Source organism: Oryzias melastigma, linkage group LG19 (genome assembly GCF_002922805.2).
Source record: "Oryzias melastigma strain HK-1 linkage group LG19, ASM292280v2, whole genome shotgun sequence".
Classification (NCBI taxonomy): Eukaryota; Metazoa; Chordata; class Actinopteri; order Beloniformes; family Adrianichthyidae; genus Oryzias; species Oryzias melastigma.
This window is the reverse complement of record NC_050530.1, coordinates 9,867,055-9,883,968: the sequence shown is the minus strand read 5'-3', so window position 1 is coordinate 9,883,968 and position 16,914 is coordinate 9,867,055. Positions and strand designations below refer to the sequence as shown.

Here is a 16,914-nt window from a genome sequence, read left to right as displayed (position 1 = left end):
CATGTGGCTGAAATATAAGCCAAACTCCAAAACAGCCTGAAAACAAAAAAATAAAATAAAATAAAAATCAGCCAAAAAAGCTAGCATGTAACTGAAATACAAATAGCCTAAAAATCTTAGTAAACATCAAAATAGTCTAAAAAGCTACCAGAGTGCCAGTTTTTAAAACTTTAAAAGCGTAACTTTTAACATAATAGTGAATAATAAATTACCTTAAACCTTAAAACACTTCAAATATTTTACTCTCCATAAAAATATATTTTGTCAAAATTATACAAGTTACAGATGAGCCTAATGCATCCATTTTTCTAGCTAATTTAATCTGATAACAACCCAGAGTAACGCTAACTAATTTCCTGCATGTGTTTACTTTAATTTACAAAAAATTGACAGAAAAAGGGAAACAGCCATCAATTGGAACAACCTTTTTTGAGTTAACATAGCCAAATACTTAATCCACTACAGTATTGTGGAAACAAAAAGGCATTTTAAAAATCTTTTCAGAAATTAAATGCATCTTAAAAGATTCTTCCCATAATGAGAAGGATCGTGGCAAAAAAAGAAAACCAGAGGTCCTTTGTTTCTGCCTCAACATGAGCCCGCGCGCTCATTAGAACGGCATGAAAACACAATTATCACATTTTCTGAAGTGTTCAAACTGTCCTGGGCTAATCAGTGAAGCGAGAAACCACAAAGGGCGTAAGTAGGCATGTTGCTGCACGCCGCCCAAAGCTTTACATCGTGTAGTGGCATTTTAGATTGACAGTTTGGAATAAACCCCGCCATGCATGTGAAGGAAAGAGATAAGGAAATATTAATGAAGACAGGGGCGTAGAGAATGCTAATGCGATCATGCAGCTTTGATATAAGTTCTTGGTAAATCCTTTAATATCTTATATAATGGGTGAAAGACAAAAGAATGGAAATGGAATGGGCTTACTAACTAAATATTGTATTTAGTTGTCGTTTTTGCTGCACAAAAAATAAACTTTTTTGTTTTTTGAGTATACAGAGAAAGGTAGCAGATTTAAGAAACTAAAATCAGCTTTTTCTGAGATAAAAAAAGTCAACAAATTGGTTCAAAAGAGGAGGAAAAAAAATCAAGCTGCACAATACTTTTGATTGCATTCATCTTTTGAGAAACAGCAATGCCGGGAGCAGCTGATGTGTTTCTGTGGAGAGCATAAAGGAAGCCTATAGAATACCTTTTGTTTGCTGCTAGGCAACCTTAACTGTAAAGCTGATTGACAATGGCGAATGTGGCGGAGTCCCCCTGCTTGTTCACCTTTTCATCATCTCTGTGCAACAAATTTGTAAAAGAAGGATATTTAACAATTGAATAAAAACTGAATGATTTAAACAGTTTTCAAGCATCTAATTAATAAAAACTGTTGAGCTGTTGACTGACAAAATCATAAAGACATAAAATAATCATTTTAATCTAGAAATAAAGCATTTTGGAAGCTTTTTCTTGTGTTAAAAACATTTTTTTGCATCCCAACTATCTGGATTTTTTCAGCCTACTTGCAGCTGCAATGGGAACATTACTGGGGCAGGAAGAATGTCAATTCATGATGAAGTGTTGCGGGAAATCCATAAATCCTTGCTATATATAGAAAAAGTTCGGAAAACTGCAGGTGGGACTCGTTTTTAACTCAACACAACTCTACAAAATCAATTTGTTTACACACTTTTTCAACAAGGAGTTCACTAAGTCGTTTTAAAGGCATCATTAAAGTATGAAATTCAGGTTTTACAGAGTTGATAAAGTAATTAACATAATATGAATATAGTTTCCTGAAAACTTTTTTTCTTTTTGTTTTAGGAAATATAAAAAAGGTCTAAAGTTAATCAAGCAGTTGTAGTTACCTAAAAAGTTTAAGCAACAGTAAGAAAGAATAGAAATGTGATCTTAGACAAAAATTAGCAAGAGTAAGAAACAAAAAAAAATGTTTTTTGACATTTTCTCATGTATAAAAAATTAAGCTTAAAATTATACGACTGGATGGCTCAGATATTGCTCCCCTGTTTTATAACATTAGGTTGTGAGGGCCGTAAGCTACCGGAGAGTGTAAACAGCTCTCAGTACTGGTAACAGGAAGGGGGGCGGTCTTGGTAACTAATGCAACTTTAAACAAATATATCCTAGAACAGAAGTCTGCAACCTGCAGCTCCGAAGCCACTTGTGGCTCTTTTACCTTTCCATATTGGCTCTCTGGCTGAAGAAAAATAAAATAATTGTATTTTTTTCGAGTAAAGGTTACTAAATTAGCATTTATTTAATTTAGATTAGTTAAGTTTATAAATTAATGGCTGAGGTGCAGCTCAAAGATAAACTACGTAAAGGTTTTTACATCCCTGCTAGCTTAAAAAGGTCCTGTTTGCTCTATACTTCCTCCAGAATACACATATTTCAAATAATAAGCAAAACTTTAGTAAAAAATCTGATCCTTTATTAGTTTAAAACACATATTAGAGCTGGACTGGGACAAGGAGCTTTTATTGTGAAAGGAAATCACACGCGTTTCTGTCAAACGTAAAGAATCATTTCAAATTTAGAGAAAATTCTAGTTTCTTTTTATATTTCTGTTTTTATTCAGGCCATAAAAGAAGCAAGAACTTATATTTATTGTTAAAAATAGATTGTAATGAATGCAAAGCAGTATCAAAATAAGAGTTTGCAGCTCCTACTGTGTTTTGATCAAAAGAAAACAAGCCCAAAAGGCTTTTTTACAGTAAAATTGCTGACCCCTGTCCTATATATATATACATTTTTTTTTTTAATTTTGGCTAAAAACTCCAAAATCATAATTAAAATTCCACTGGGAGTGCTTTTAAAATAGATCAAAAGATGACCAGAGTGGGTCTTTAATAGTCCACCAGTTACTTCTTGTATCAAATTACTTAATTCAGTGTTTTAGCGTCACAAATGTTTTCAGTTACGCATGTCTTCAACTCTAAAACTCCTCTCTTGTTCTCTCCATCCTACTCGTGTGTTTTGGCCAAAACTCCCTGCAGCCTGGAGAGGATGGCTCAGTCGAAAGCAGTCGAAGAACAATCAGAACTGCAACTTTTTTCCTCTTGAATCCACAAATTTAAGAAATAAAAAGGCAGTGGAGGGAAAATGGGATCCAACACCGAGTGTTGTGCAACAAGCTAACTGCAATATCTGACAATTGAAAGTATGCAGGATATGATCTGAATATAAACGCTGTGATGGATTTTCACTGTTAAATTTTTTTAATTTAAATTTTTTAATCGATTGTGTGTCCTCGGGTCCCTGAAACAACAGCAAATGAGGGCTGCCATTATATAGTTTGTAATTTGCTCGATAAGCTTGTTGCATTAGTTCCCAGAGTGTAGACACAAGATTTTTCAAATTTAGACACATCCTTTCTTTCACACAGCACAAGCATTCTCATGGCAACAAACATTGGAATCATGGAGGATGAAGAGGTCATTCTATGAAACTTCCATCCCACCCCCACACTTATGAAAAAGCTTGCTCTTTTTCTCAACTCTGCAGGCAGAAAGAACACTTAAAGAACTTGTTCTATCACAACAAAGCACAAAAATGAACCTATGTGGGGTTTTTGTGTCATTTATTGGTGTCACATTTCAACTGTCAGCTATTTCAATCATTTTACTTATTTGTTGATCAATTTGTAAAAAAAAAATGTGCCTCAACCAGCTGATTATTGTCATTTTCGATCGGTTTGTGTGTTCTCCATGATTGTTTAGAGCAGAGGTGTCAAACTCAATCTCACAAGGGGCCAAAATCCAAAACACACTTTAGGTTGTGGGCAAAATACACACTTATTGAACACCAAAACTAAAATTTTAAAACTTTAAAAGTGTAACTTTTTAACATAATTATAACTTAATATATAGCATTACCTGTGATAATGATAGTGTGAAGGCTGTAAGCTGAATTTGGCCACTGAAGATGCTGATATCTGAAATCACTCAAGCTGATAGGTGAAAACGCTGAAACTGATAACCAGCTAAAATATTAACCAAATTAGCCTAAAAAACTAAAAAGAAAAAAACTAGGCAAGCCAAAACTGCTAGCATGTAGTTGAAGAAATAGCTAGACTTCAAAATATCATAAAAACGTAAAAAAGAAAAAGAAGCTTAAATCAGCCAAAACAGCTAGCTTGTAAATATTAGCCTAACTCCAAAAAAACTTTTTAAAAAGTCTAAATTTGCCAAAAAAGCTAGCATGTTGCTGAAATTTGAGCAAAACTCCAAAATAACCTAAAAATCTTTTTCTTTAAAAAAAGCCTAAATTAGCCAAAAAGCTAACATGTTGCTGAAATTTGAGCTAAACTCCAAAATAACCTAAAAATCTTTTTTTTTTAAAAAAAGCCTAAGTTAGCCAAAATAGCTAGCATGTAGCTAAAATATTAGATAAACTCCAAAATACCCTAAAAAACTAAAAAGAAAAACCTAAATTAGCCAAAGCAGCTAGCATGTAGCTTGAAAAAAATAGCTAAACTCCAAAATAGCCTAAAAATCTTTTTTTAAAGCCTAAATTAGCCAAAACAGCTAGCATGTAGCTAAAATATTAGTTAAACTCCAAAATGTCCTTAAAAATTAAAAAGAAAAGCCTAACATAGCCAAAACAGCTAGCATGTTGCTAAAATACAAGTTTAACTCCAAAATACCCTTAAAAATTAAGAAGAAAAACCCAAATTAGCCAAAACAGCTAGCATGTAGCTAAAATATTAGATAAACTCCAAAGTACCCCCCCAAAATTAAAAGGAAAAACCTAAATTATCCAAAACAGCTAGCATGCAGCTTGAAAAAATAGATAAACTTGAAAATATCCTTAAAAAAAACTTAACTTAGCCAAATCCGCTACAGTGTAAATCTTAGCTAAACTCCAAAACAGCCTAAAGATCTTAAAAAGAAAATCCTACATTTGTCAGAAACAGCTACCATTGGCTATAGCTGAAATATTAGCCTAACTCCAAAACAGCCTTAAAATCTTAGTAAATGCCAAACATAGTAAAAAAAAAATAAAATAGCAGAATGCCAATTTGTTAAACTTTTTAACATAATTATTAATTATAAAAAGGCAGGAATATTTTTCCAGAGTAAATCTCTTAAATAACTTTCACTCTCCATAAAAATATATTTTTTTAAATTTAGACAAGTTAGAAATAAGTGGAAGATAACATCAGGCCATTAATAATAATAAAAAAAAATGACCTTGAGGGCCGGATAGACTTTGACACGTTATTTAGAAGGTCCTGCTCATTAGCTAATTTACAATTCTGCAATTTTTAAAGAAAACGTTCAGAATAAAAGTGTTTTTAGAGCAAAAAGCTTCCCACAGAATTAGATAATGACTGAATAATGATCAAGGATCACTTTGCATAATCATTTTAGGATTTCCATTATTAGATGTCATAAAAATGTTAATATTCCATCATTAGCTCTACACGGCAGCTATATTATTTGCATACTATGATCAATAGTATTATAGGATAAAACAGGCAAAATAGATAATTATTTTGTTTTATTACTGCATTAATATTCGATTATTTTAACCAAACAAAGGAAGCTTTCTCAAGAAAATAAACTACTTTATTTTATTTTATCTTTTAATTGCTCTTTAGTTTGAGCATCCTACAAAAAAACTGTGAACTCGTTTAAAGAAGCATATAATGATATGAAGAAAAGACAACGTCCGACTCGCTTGATTGGCCAGCAACTTTTAAAATTAGTTGTAAATGACAGACATTGGGGATTTTTGAGCTGTAATAACTGTCTAGACAGCAATCAAGAGACTTTTATGTTTATCAAAAAATGGTTATGTTTCTATATTATGTAAAACTTCTTTAAATTGATGGAGAAATAGATTTATTTCACTCCTTTTTTTGCTTCTTTATTATGAATTTATATCATGAGTGGCTCTTTTTAGAGTCTGTCATTGTGAATAAAGGAAAATTCTGGGCTTGACAGTATGAGGGGAGTTAATCACAAATGTTCTTTTTGAACAAAGACCTGGTTTCACCCCTGTATGCTTCTCACAAAGACAAAATCACCTTTGCTTCAAAGTTTGAACGTTAGAGATGGTTTCATGTAATCAGCCGCATTGTTAGCATTCATACTTTAATATTTTTGTTCACTTTATTTTGTATTTTTTTATAAATTTTCTGTTGCTTCTATAAGAACTGAACTTCACTCAATTTCTGATCCAACATGGCGAAGTTTGAACCAAGAAAAAATGGCGACTACATTGACTTTGGCTATATCCGAACTCCTTCCCTTCACTCTTTACAGTGAGTTTGCCATTTTGTAGTCGTCTAAATCTACAATTCCAAAATCGAGTGCACTGGAAATTTCCCAGAAGTCTTTGCAAAAAACTAGCCTGCAATGATAGCAAATGTGGACAACAATGCATTGCGGTTGAACTATTTTTGCCAAAAACAATGTGTTTGAATGTAATTTTTTTAGTAAACCTTTCACATTTTCGCCATCAGAACACACACATGTTCATATTGATTAGGCGTTTAAAAAAAAGAAAGTAAAGAACATGTCTGAATTGCTTTAAGAATTCTAGTGGACTAGAATCACCACCAGTGTGTGAATGAGTCTGTGACTGTAAAGCGCTTTAGGCCTTCAAGGAAGGTAGAAAAGCGCTATACTTATATATAAGTATATATAAGTTTCTCCTTCACAATCTACTGGAATTAATCATGTTAATTTAAAAATTATAGTACATTAAAGAACATAAACACTGGAGCTTTGGTGTTTAAGAGTTAAAGTATATCAATTCATTTTCAGTCAAAATTTCAGAATGTTTTTCTCCAGATTTAATGTCATTTTTTTGCTCTTATGAGGTGAAAAACTCTGTGACTCTTTAGACAGTCAATGGTGGAAATAGAAATAGTAAAAAAATGTTAGTTAATGAAGTATTCTGCTCTGTTAGATTTAAAATAATCAACTAACTTTTTTGTTTCTTAGTTTATTGGCTTTGATGCTCCACCAGAGTGAGTCATCCGCCCATTTTCTTTTTTTCATCACACACAGAAAGTCCCCACATTGCCCCACAGGGTCGAATATCGCCCCAACCTGCTGGTTTTTGTAAATGTAATTTTTGATTCCATGATGCGTTATCATTGACAGGGAGCGGCGGGCTCCCTCTGCTCCTTTTTACCACTCCTAAAAGCGGTTTCTTCTCGAGCATTAAACAGCACTTATCCAGTCACATCCTGTCACCAGCCTTGCTTGATAACTGAGATTACCTTGGCAACAAAAATGTGTGTTTACACCAGATGCGAAGGCAACCACTACGGCGCGCACGGAACGTGTCTTAATCATTGCTTTGAAGCAGCAGGGGGATGCAGTCACACATGTCAAACTTCTGCTTCACAGAATTAAAATTGAGATCCCAGGTTGTAAGAAGATGCTGCGAGGCTGAATTTCACTTTTCTTTATTTCATTCAGAGGGTTGAGCAGCGTATGAGTCACAGCTTGCCATTTCCTCTTTATTATTATTATTATTTTTTTTTATCTCTTTATACTTCAGCCTATAAACGTGTGGAACTTTGTGAATTTGGTGCCAATTTTGCATTGTTGTACTTTGCATCATCTGTATAATTTTAGTTTGATTTTCAGACATGCAGCAAAGAACTTGCACAGCACAAAAACAAACAGGAAGCACATTTTGAGAGGAGTTGTGATTAAAGTTTAAAGATGAGACAGGAAATGCATCAGGAAAAAACATGACTCAGTGATGGGACATACAAAAAAACACAAATCTCTGCAGTTATGGACATTTCAACATAAATCTGATTTATAGAAAAGGTTAAAGCTAGATTTATCCTCAAATCTCTCACCAATCGATTTTTTTCTCGATAATTAATTGAAAAGATTTCCCATAATAGTTAGTTAAATGTCAAAGTTATTAGGTGGGCTTTTCTACGGAGTAAAAACGGTGTCTATTTGGAATCTTAGGAAAGGATGAATTAATGTTCCTGTGAGAATAATGCAGGAAATCACCTCTCCTGTCTAGACAGAGATGGAGGCGTGCCTCCTTGTTATCAGGGAGGGAGCTGCGGCGGGGATGAACTGTGGTCCACGCTGCCGCTCCTCGCTGGAGAAACTCATTACCACATAATTGAAAGTAACTGCACTGAATTATCAGAGGGGATTGAGTCTCATCACGGGGACATTTGCAGTTTACAAGCAGGCAATGGCATGTTCATGATGGGCACAATCCAAGAGGGGCCGTGCACCTCAGAGACAGGAAAATAAAATATTATTTTTTCTATTAAGATCAGTGCAGAGCCAAACAAACATCAGGGATTGTTTTGTCACATTTTAATCATTACATCCTTCTCTGGGATTGTTAATTTCATAAAATTCTTCTTCTAACTTATTGAATATTTGGGGTTTTTCAGCAGCTAAATGTGTTCCAAAAACTGTAAAATAACTTTTTTTTTTATAAAACAATTTCAATAAGTACAGAATGTATTTATATGAAAAAATAATTTAATAAAGATGTTTGTTATAGAAATTAAAAACGAAATTAGCTTTGAAGGTGATCAGTTAAATATTAAATTTAAATGAGTCTTAATATTTTTTTGGATAATATTACCACAAAGGCAACTTATACTTATTAAAAAATGATTATTGTTGTAAATTTGACTATCATTTAAGGGTTAATCACTCTAATATAACACAACGTTAATCAGTTTTTTTTTATCCAGAAAATGAAAAAATAGAAATATTGTCATTCAACGGTTAATCTGAGGTAGTCACAGGGGTTTAATATTTGCATTATTTTAACTTTTTTCTCATAAATGTTATAAAAGGGCATTTAAAATAATATATATAGCATTACCTGCAATGCTAGTGTGAATGCTGTAAACTAAATTTGGCCACTGAAGATGCTAGTGCTGATAGCTGAAGATGCTGAAATTGATAAAGGAAAACCCTGAAGTTCATAGCTAAAATTCCTGAAGCTAATAGCTTAAAACGCTGACGCTAATAACTGAAAACGCTGAGGCTAACAGCGGAAATCGCAGACGCTAATAACTGAAAACGTTGACGCTAATAGTGGAAAATGTTGAAGCTAATAGCTGAAAACGCTGACGCTAATAGCAGAAATCGCTGAAGCTAATAGCGGAAAACACTGAAGCTAATAGCTGAAAATGCTGAAGCTAATAGCTGAAAATGCTGAAGCTAATAGCTGAAAATGCTGACGCTAATAGCGGAAATTGTTGAAGCTGTGCAAGCTAAAAGATTAGCTGAATACCAAAATGGCCACAAAAAAAAAAAACCTGAAAAAAGTCTAATTTAGCAGAAAAAAAAGCTAGCTGAAAAATTAGCTAAACCCCAAATTAAATGAAGAGCTGGATGTCCAAAATACATACGGAATAAAAATAATACTAAAAATAATAAAAAAGAAAAACATAATCAGGGCTGCATGGTGGCGCGGTGGTTAGCGCTCTTGCCTCACAGCGAGAAGGCCCCGGTTCGAATCCCGGCTGGGACCTTTCTGTGTGGAGTTTGCATGTTCTCCCCGTGCATGCGTGGGTTTTCACCGGGGACTCCGGCTTCCTCCCACCGTCCAAAAACATGCTTCATAGGTTGATTGGTGACTCCAAATTGCCCCTAGGTGTGAATGTGCCCTGAGACAGACTGGAGACCTGTCCAGGGTGTACCCCGCCTTCGCCCATCAGCAGCCGGGTTAGGCCCCGGCACCCCGCGACCCCGAAAGGGACAGAGTGGTCCAGAAAATGGATGGATGGTAAAACAGAATCACAGCATTTACACAATTACATCCTTTTATTTACATTGATTCATTGTTTTCTTAAAGGGTTGCATGTTGGAGCCTCAAAGTGAGTTCATATCGCGGCTGGATTCTATCTGTGTGTGCAAACTATGACAAACTATAAATAACATTTAACCGATTATTTTCTAAAACAGATTTTTTTTTCTTTATGAAATTAATTATTTGAGCTGTTCCATACACAGTGATCCCTTTGCTGCATTTTTGGTTTTATAATTCACATTGTGTTCTTTTGTGTCAGGCTCACTCAGACCAAATTAGAATTTAGATATTTTGACCATACTGTTGTAAATTAAAAAGTTTTAATGTAATTCTTGTTTTCATTTTTAGTTCTATATTAGCTGCAAAAACATTTGTAAAAAGTCTTCTTCGGGTCCACAAGGCAAGATAATACATAAAAAGCAATTCAGAACAACCTCCTCATGGCGTGTGCCAGTAATTTACAATGTACCAATAAATCCAGGGATACAACTGAAAAAAGATTACAAATAACAATATTGACTTTCTTCAGAAATGACATCCAGCTTTGTAAAATCTTGGCAGGTGTGTTTAGTTTTAATAAAAACTGTTGGAGGTTTTTCATGTGAATTTACAGCAGAAAATGTTCAAAAAGATAAAAATTGTGTTTCAATGTCACATTTTTACACTTCATATTTTTCTTTAAAAAAAATAGAAATCTTGGTTTTGACATTTTATTATCACCTAAAGATATATGAAGCTGTTTACTTGTCAGCAGGAATGTCAGAGTTTGGAGAAAACGTGTTTTTCTTGCACCTTTCTGCAGATTTGGGTTGTATGAATGTATGAAAACGCAATAAAACGATGTTCTTAAAAGCAGTTTTAAGATGCAAAAAATTAGTTTTTCTGCTTATTTTGCCACAATCTCCTTTTTTGTTGCCATTAATGTCTCTGGGGAGCAAACGTCACAGATTTTTAGGAGAATATTCTCCAAAAATCGACAGGTTTAGGTTTTCCTTGAAAGGAAAAAAGTATATAATCATATAATAGGAAATCCAATCAATCAATCAATATACTTTATTAATCCCCTGGGGGGAAATTCATTCAACCGTGTAGGAGTTTTATGCTTTTTTTTTAATTAAATTTTTAAAACCAACTTTCCAAGGGCTTCAATTAAAATAACTGTAAAATTCTTTGTCCACGTTGTGGCTCTGTACGTTTCAGATCCACACATTGAATTTGTTCTGGGTATTCATTTACTCTACGACCATGAAAACTCCACGGATTGTCTCTTAAATAAAACATTTTAAGAGTGAAAACTCTTTAGTTGTTTCTAGCAGAATTTATTCCTAAAGCATTTTAAAAAGTGGCTTTGCACGACTCTTTCGGCACATCTTCTCATTCAATATTGTTTTCTACCTTCATAACTATTTACATAGTAGATTCTCACTAATGAACACATGTGGAGTTATGTTCTTCACCAAAAAAATGTGAAATAATTGTTCTAAACCCTCTGGTTTAGGACAAGACTATTCCACATTTTCTGTATTCCAGGGTATTGTGGGCAAAATGTGTACTCTCTTGTTTCATATAAAGTCAAAAACTGTTGAACACAGCGGGGTCTACTGTCACAAACTCAAAACTTCTTACAAGGTTTGTTTTTCCGAGATGTCTGATTAACAACATGGAAATAAATAACAGAGAAATAAGAGTTAAGGGTTTTCATAGCTTGGTGTTTCTGCATGTTATCTGTGTTGTTGATTGCTGTCACAATGTTGATTGGATCTTGTGTCTGCCCTTGTTATGCTGATTGGTAGACTCTGGATGCATCAAGTCTTCTGTAACCTCAGTTACGTATAGCTCTGAAAAGATTTCTATGGCTTTAATCAATATCTCACTGATTGGACTGTCGGGCTGTTACAGAAAAACCAGAGACTGAATGAAATCATGTGTTTGTAGTGAAGTCGGCTGCAGCCTTGGACTAGAACTCTGTATTCTGGGCTTAGTCTGCTGCACACAAACGCTGACAAAAGGCTGAAATAACATTTTTTTTTTAATTAGACATATAAGTGGAGCTGAATCATGGAGCACATCAGATGATTTGAAACTTTTGTGCCATTATTCGTTAGATGTTGTTGACATTTTGGTGATGACAGGAGTATGTGGAGAAGCAGAACTCAAACACAAAAGCAGTTAATAGCAATCAAGTTTAGCTCTTCAAAGTGTGTAATTTCCTGTGCATGTTGTGCACTTCAGACTGTGTTTTCTTTGTGCATTTATATTTATATTTTAGTTAGGTATTGATTATTGGTAATGATTCTAGTGCATCTTTGTTTCTGGTATCATCTCCATCTAACTGGTATATTCTGCACAAAAATTTGAATTTATCAAAAATTTAAAATGAATGCTAGACTCAACATTGCAGGTTGTATTGGATTCATTATTTCTGAATAAATCTTTGTGGACCTTTAGAACCAGGGCTGTCAAACTCAATTGCACAAGAGGCCAAAATCCAAAATGCATCTTGGGTAACGCGCCGAACAGGACAAACATTTAAAGAACACTCTAAAATGACATTTTTAAAACTTTAAAACTGTAACTTTTTAACATAATCATGAACTAGATATATAGCATTACCTGCAATAATGTAGTGTGAGCTGTAAGCTGAATTTGGCCGCTGAAGATACTACTGCTGATAGCTGAAAATGCTGAAATTGAGAGCAAGCTAAAATATTAGCTAAATGCCAAGTTAGCCTTAAAAATTTAGGTTAGCCAAAACAGCTAGCATGTAGCTCAAAAAATTGATAAACTTTAAAATAGCCTATAAAAAGGGTAAATTAGCCAAAACAGTCAGTGTGTAAATATTAGCCTAACTCCAAAACAGCCTAAAAAGCTTTTTAAAAAGCCTAAGTTAGCCAAAACAGCTAGCATGTAGCTGAAATATGAGCTAAACTCCAAACTAGCCTAAATCTAAAAACTAAAGAAAAGGCCTAAGTTGGCTAAAACAGCTAGCATGTGGCTAAAATATTAGCTAAACTCCAAAACAGCCTCAAAACTTAAAAAAAAAAACATAAATTAGCCAAAACATCTAGCATGTAACTGAAATATTAGCTAAAAAACTGCCTAATAAATCTTGATAAATGCCAAAATAGTCCAAAAAGCTAGCAGAATACCAATTTTTAAAACTTTAAAAACATAACTTTTTAACATATATGAATAATAAAGAGGCAGGAATATTGTTCTAGAATAAATCAATTTAAACCTTAAATAACTTTCAATATTTTACTCTCCATAAAAATATATTTAGTCAAAATGATACAAGTTAGAAATGAGCCCAAGATAACATCAGGCCGTTAATAACAATAAAATAAAATGATCTGGAGGGCCGGATGGAATTACACGGAGGGCCGGATCTGGCCCTTGGGCCTAGACTTTGACACATGTGCTTTACATTGTCACTATCCAGAACATGACAAGCTCCACAGCTTCAAACTCACGTATGCAAACACCGACAACAAGCCACCAACATTTAATTAGACGTGCAAGAGAGACATCCGTTCTAAAGGAAAAAGTGTTTCCTTATTTTCAACCCCCTTTAAAAACACACAAACAGCAAAAGCTGTGCTCTCATGGCAAGAAACATGGGGACGGTTTCTAAAAAAAGAATAGCATTTCACTGCTCTTCTAAATTGGGATCACCTCAGTTGCTATAGCAATGGTGGCAGACGACCACACTCCGTCTGAAGGTTTGTGCACCGCTTTTTTTTTTTTTTTTTTAATGCCTCAAGCTTCACACATGCAGTTTGCAGTATTATTGAATGCACCAATATATTATGGCTCATTATGCTGCAGACAATCGTGTGAAGAGTGACTTCCCACAGTTTAGAACAACGCATCAACGCCTCTTGAAGCTTCTCCTTATATCACAGCCTCCTCTGACATTCTTCCTTCCTCTCCTGTCTTTTGTCTTCTAAAGTTGAAGGAAAACACCCTTTTCCTGACCGAGTTTCCAACTTTCAAACGCCTTACCACCAAAAATCCAGGTAAAAATCAAAGAAATTCCTTCTATATCTGACATGTTGGGAATGATTCATCTGCAGAGGCAGGAGGCTGACATGGCACTGGAGATTTCATGTTGGACAGTGTGTTCCTTATGGTGTTAAAATGAGCAGAAGTAATGATGCTCAGAGGTTTGGGTGCTCCAGCTCAGAACGTTTGGGCCTCAGAACATCTACAGTGCTGCTTCATTTTACCAAGTCACATACATTAATTTTAGATTTGTAAAAAATGTAATAAAAAAAAGCTGCAGAATTTTTATTAAAAATTAGAAATGCTACAAGACATCAAGACAAGAAGTTTGTTAAAATTTCCCAACAGAAATTATGTTAAATCAACTGAATGACCTTGAAATACACTTCTTTTTTTACATTAAAGCAGGTTATAATGTTGTAAGAATTTTAAAACCTTTAACACCGGAGCTCCAGTGTTTATGATCTTTGATTTACTGTAACTTTTAACCATATTTTTCTAATGTTACTGTAAAGAAAGCAACATTATTTGGTTTCCTGCAAATTAGTTTAATGGGATTAATTTTCTTTCTTTTTTGTTGACTTTGTAAAATATTACAAACTGTGATCTGTGCTGTTGTCCCAGTATGTATTTTATGCAGAGTTTTTGCCTCTTTGTGCTTTTCTTTTGCTAAGTTCACCCAGTTAAATTCCTATTTTGACAATCTTTTGATCTAATTTAGAAGGGTTCCCACTGGCTATGGCTTCATTATATATATATATATATATGGATGTTTTCTTTTTCTAAGACATAGCTTCTGCAGAGCAGCAGTAGTCCATTTAAATTTGCCTCTGAGTTGCGGGCAAGATTGAGATTAATAAAGACAAATAAAATGAATACAGGAATCATAGCCAGATAGTTAAAACTACTGAAATTGCACCAAACACAATATAAAAGCGACTAAAACTATTAAAAATGCACCACTGACTTTTGGACTATTTTGGAATTTACCAAGATTTTTTTAGGCTAATTTTAAGTTTACTTATTTTTTCAGCTACATGCTAGCGGTTTTGGGGAACCTACGTTTTATTTATTTATTTATTTTTTTGGCTAATTTGGCATTCAACTCATATTTCAGCTGGCTATCAGCTTTAGCATTTTCAGCTATTAGTTTCAGTGATTTCAGCTATTAGCTTCAGTGATTTCAGCTATCAACTTCAGTAATTTCAGCTATCAGCTTCAGCATTTTCGGTTTAGCTAAAATGTATACTATATTTTAGCTGTTTTGGCTAATTTAGTCTTTTTTCAGTTTTTAAGGCGATTTTGAAATTTAGCAATTTTTTCAGCTACATCCAAGCTGTTTCGGCCAATTTGGCATTTCGCTCAAATTTTAGCTGGCTATCAGCTTTAGCGTTAAAGTTAATGTCCCACTATTTGTCACGCACCCAAGTGTGTGAAATTTGTTCTCCGCATTTGACCCATCCCCTGGGGGAGCGGTGAGCTGCAGACACAGCCGTGTTCGGGATCCATTTGGTGGTTTAACCAATCCAGCTCCTTAGTACTGAGCAGTGAGCCAATGGGTCCCATTTTTAGAGTCTTTGGTATGACTCGGCCAGGATTTGAACCCACGACCTTCCAATCTCAGGGCGGACACTCAGCTGTTAGCTTTAGTGATTTCAGCTATTAGCTTTAGTGATTTTAGCTATCAGTTTCAGCAATTTCAGCTATCAGCTTTAGTGATTTCAGCTATCAGCTTCAGTGATTTCAGCTATTAGCTTTAGTGATTTCAGCTATCAGTTTCAGCAATTTCAGCTATCAGCTTCAGCAATTTCAGCTATCAGCTTCAGCAATTTCAGCTATCAGCTTTAGTGATTTCAACTATCAACTTCAGTGATTTCAGCTATCAGCTTCAGTGATTTCAGCTATTAGCTTTAGTTATTTCACCTATTAACTTCAGTGATTTCAGCTATCAGCATCAGCATTTTCAGCTATTAGCTTCAGTGATTTCAGCTATCAACTTCATTGATTTTAGCTATCAGTTTCAGCAATTTCAGCTATCAGCTTCAGCAATTTCAGCTATCAGCTTCAGCAATTTCAGCTATCAGCTTCAGTGATTTTAGCTATCAACTTCAGTGATTTCAGCTATCAGCTTCAGTGATTTCAGCTATTAGCTTTAGTAATTTCAGCTATCAGTTTCAGCAATTTCAGCTATCAGCTTCAGCAATTTCAGCTATCAGCTTCAGCAATTTCAGTTATCAGCTTCAGTGATTTCAGCTATTAGCTTTAGTGATTTCACCTATCAACTTCAGTGATTTCAGCTATCAGCATCAGCATTTTCAGCTATTAGCTTCAGTGATTTCAGCTATCAACTTCAGTGATTTTAGCTATCAGTTTCAGCAATTTCAGCTATCAGCTTAAGCGTTTTCAGCTATTAGCTTCAGTGATTTCAGCTATCAACTTCAGCGTTTTCAGCTATTAGTTTCAGAAATTTTAGCTATCAATTTCAGCATCTTCAGCAGCCAAATTCAGCTTACAGCATTCACACTAGCATTATTGCAGGTAATGCTATATATCTAGTTCATAATTATTTTAAAAAATTAGAGTTTTAAAGTTAATATTTCGTTTTAGTGTTCAATAAATGTTTATCCTGTTCGTCCTAAGGTATGTTTTGGATTTTGGTCCCATGTGCGATTGAGTTCAACACCCCTGATTTAGATAATTTGCTCATTATCAAATTCTCTCTTTTGAAATTTACCAAATTTCCTACAATAAACGTATAATATTTCCATGACGAACAAGTCTCCTAATTTTATTTATTTTACATGTGATTTACTGGCGTGAACAGGAACAGAATCAGGCCAGGAAACGGTCTCCCCATCAGGCCTGTACGGTCACCTCGTGTTCTCAGGCCTTGCTGAAAGAGCGTAACCGAAGAGGATTTACTGCTTGATCTCAGAGACAGCTGCATCCACAGAGATCACTTTCCTTGCTGTGCGCTCTCACGGGTCACCAACTATAGGCGTAATAGCCAGCTCTCTCCCGTCCTGGGAAGCAATTTAGTTTAGTGGGGAGTCTTTTAAAAGCTCCAGAATAATCCAACAGGGCTGAGCAGGGGCAGTTAGAAAAACGTTGAGGTCTCC

General features: G+C 34.6%; 1 protein-coding gene across 1 annotated transcript in view; it reads left to right on the top strand.

Moving 5' to 3' along the window:
• The first annotated feature begins 13,738 nt into the window (after nt 1–13,738).
• The window catches only part of LOC112154587 (retinol dehydrogenase 13), a 30,382-nt gene continuing 27,206 nt past the window's right edge, over nt 13,739–16,914 (top strand). Inside the window, exon 1 of the mRNA XM_024285653.2 lies at nt 13,739–13,809. The gene's annotated coding sequence lies outside the window, so the exon portion shown is untranslated. The remainder of the gene's footprint in view (nt 13,810–16,914) is intronic.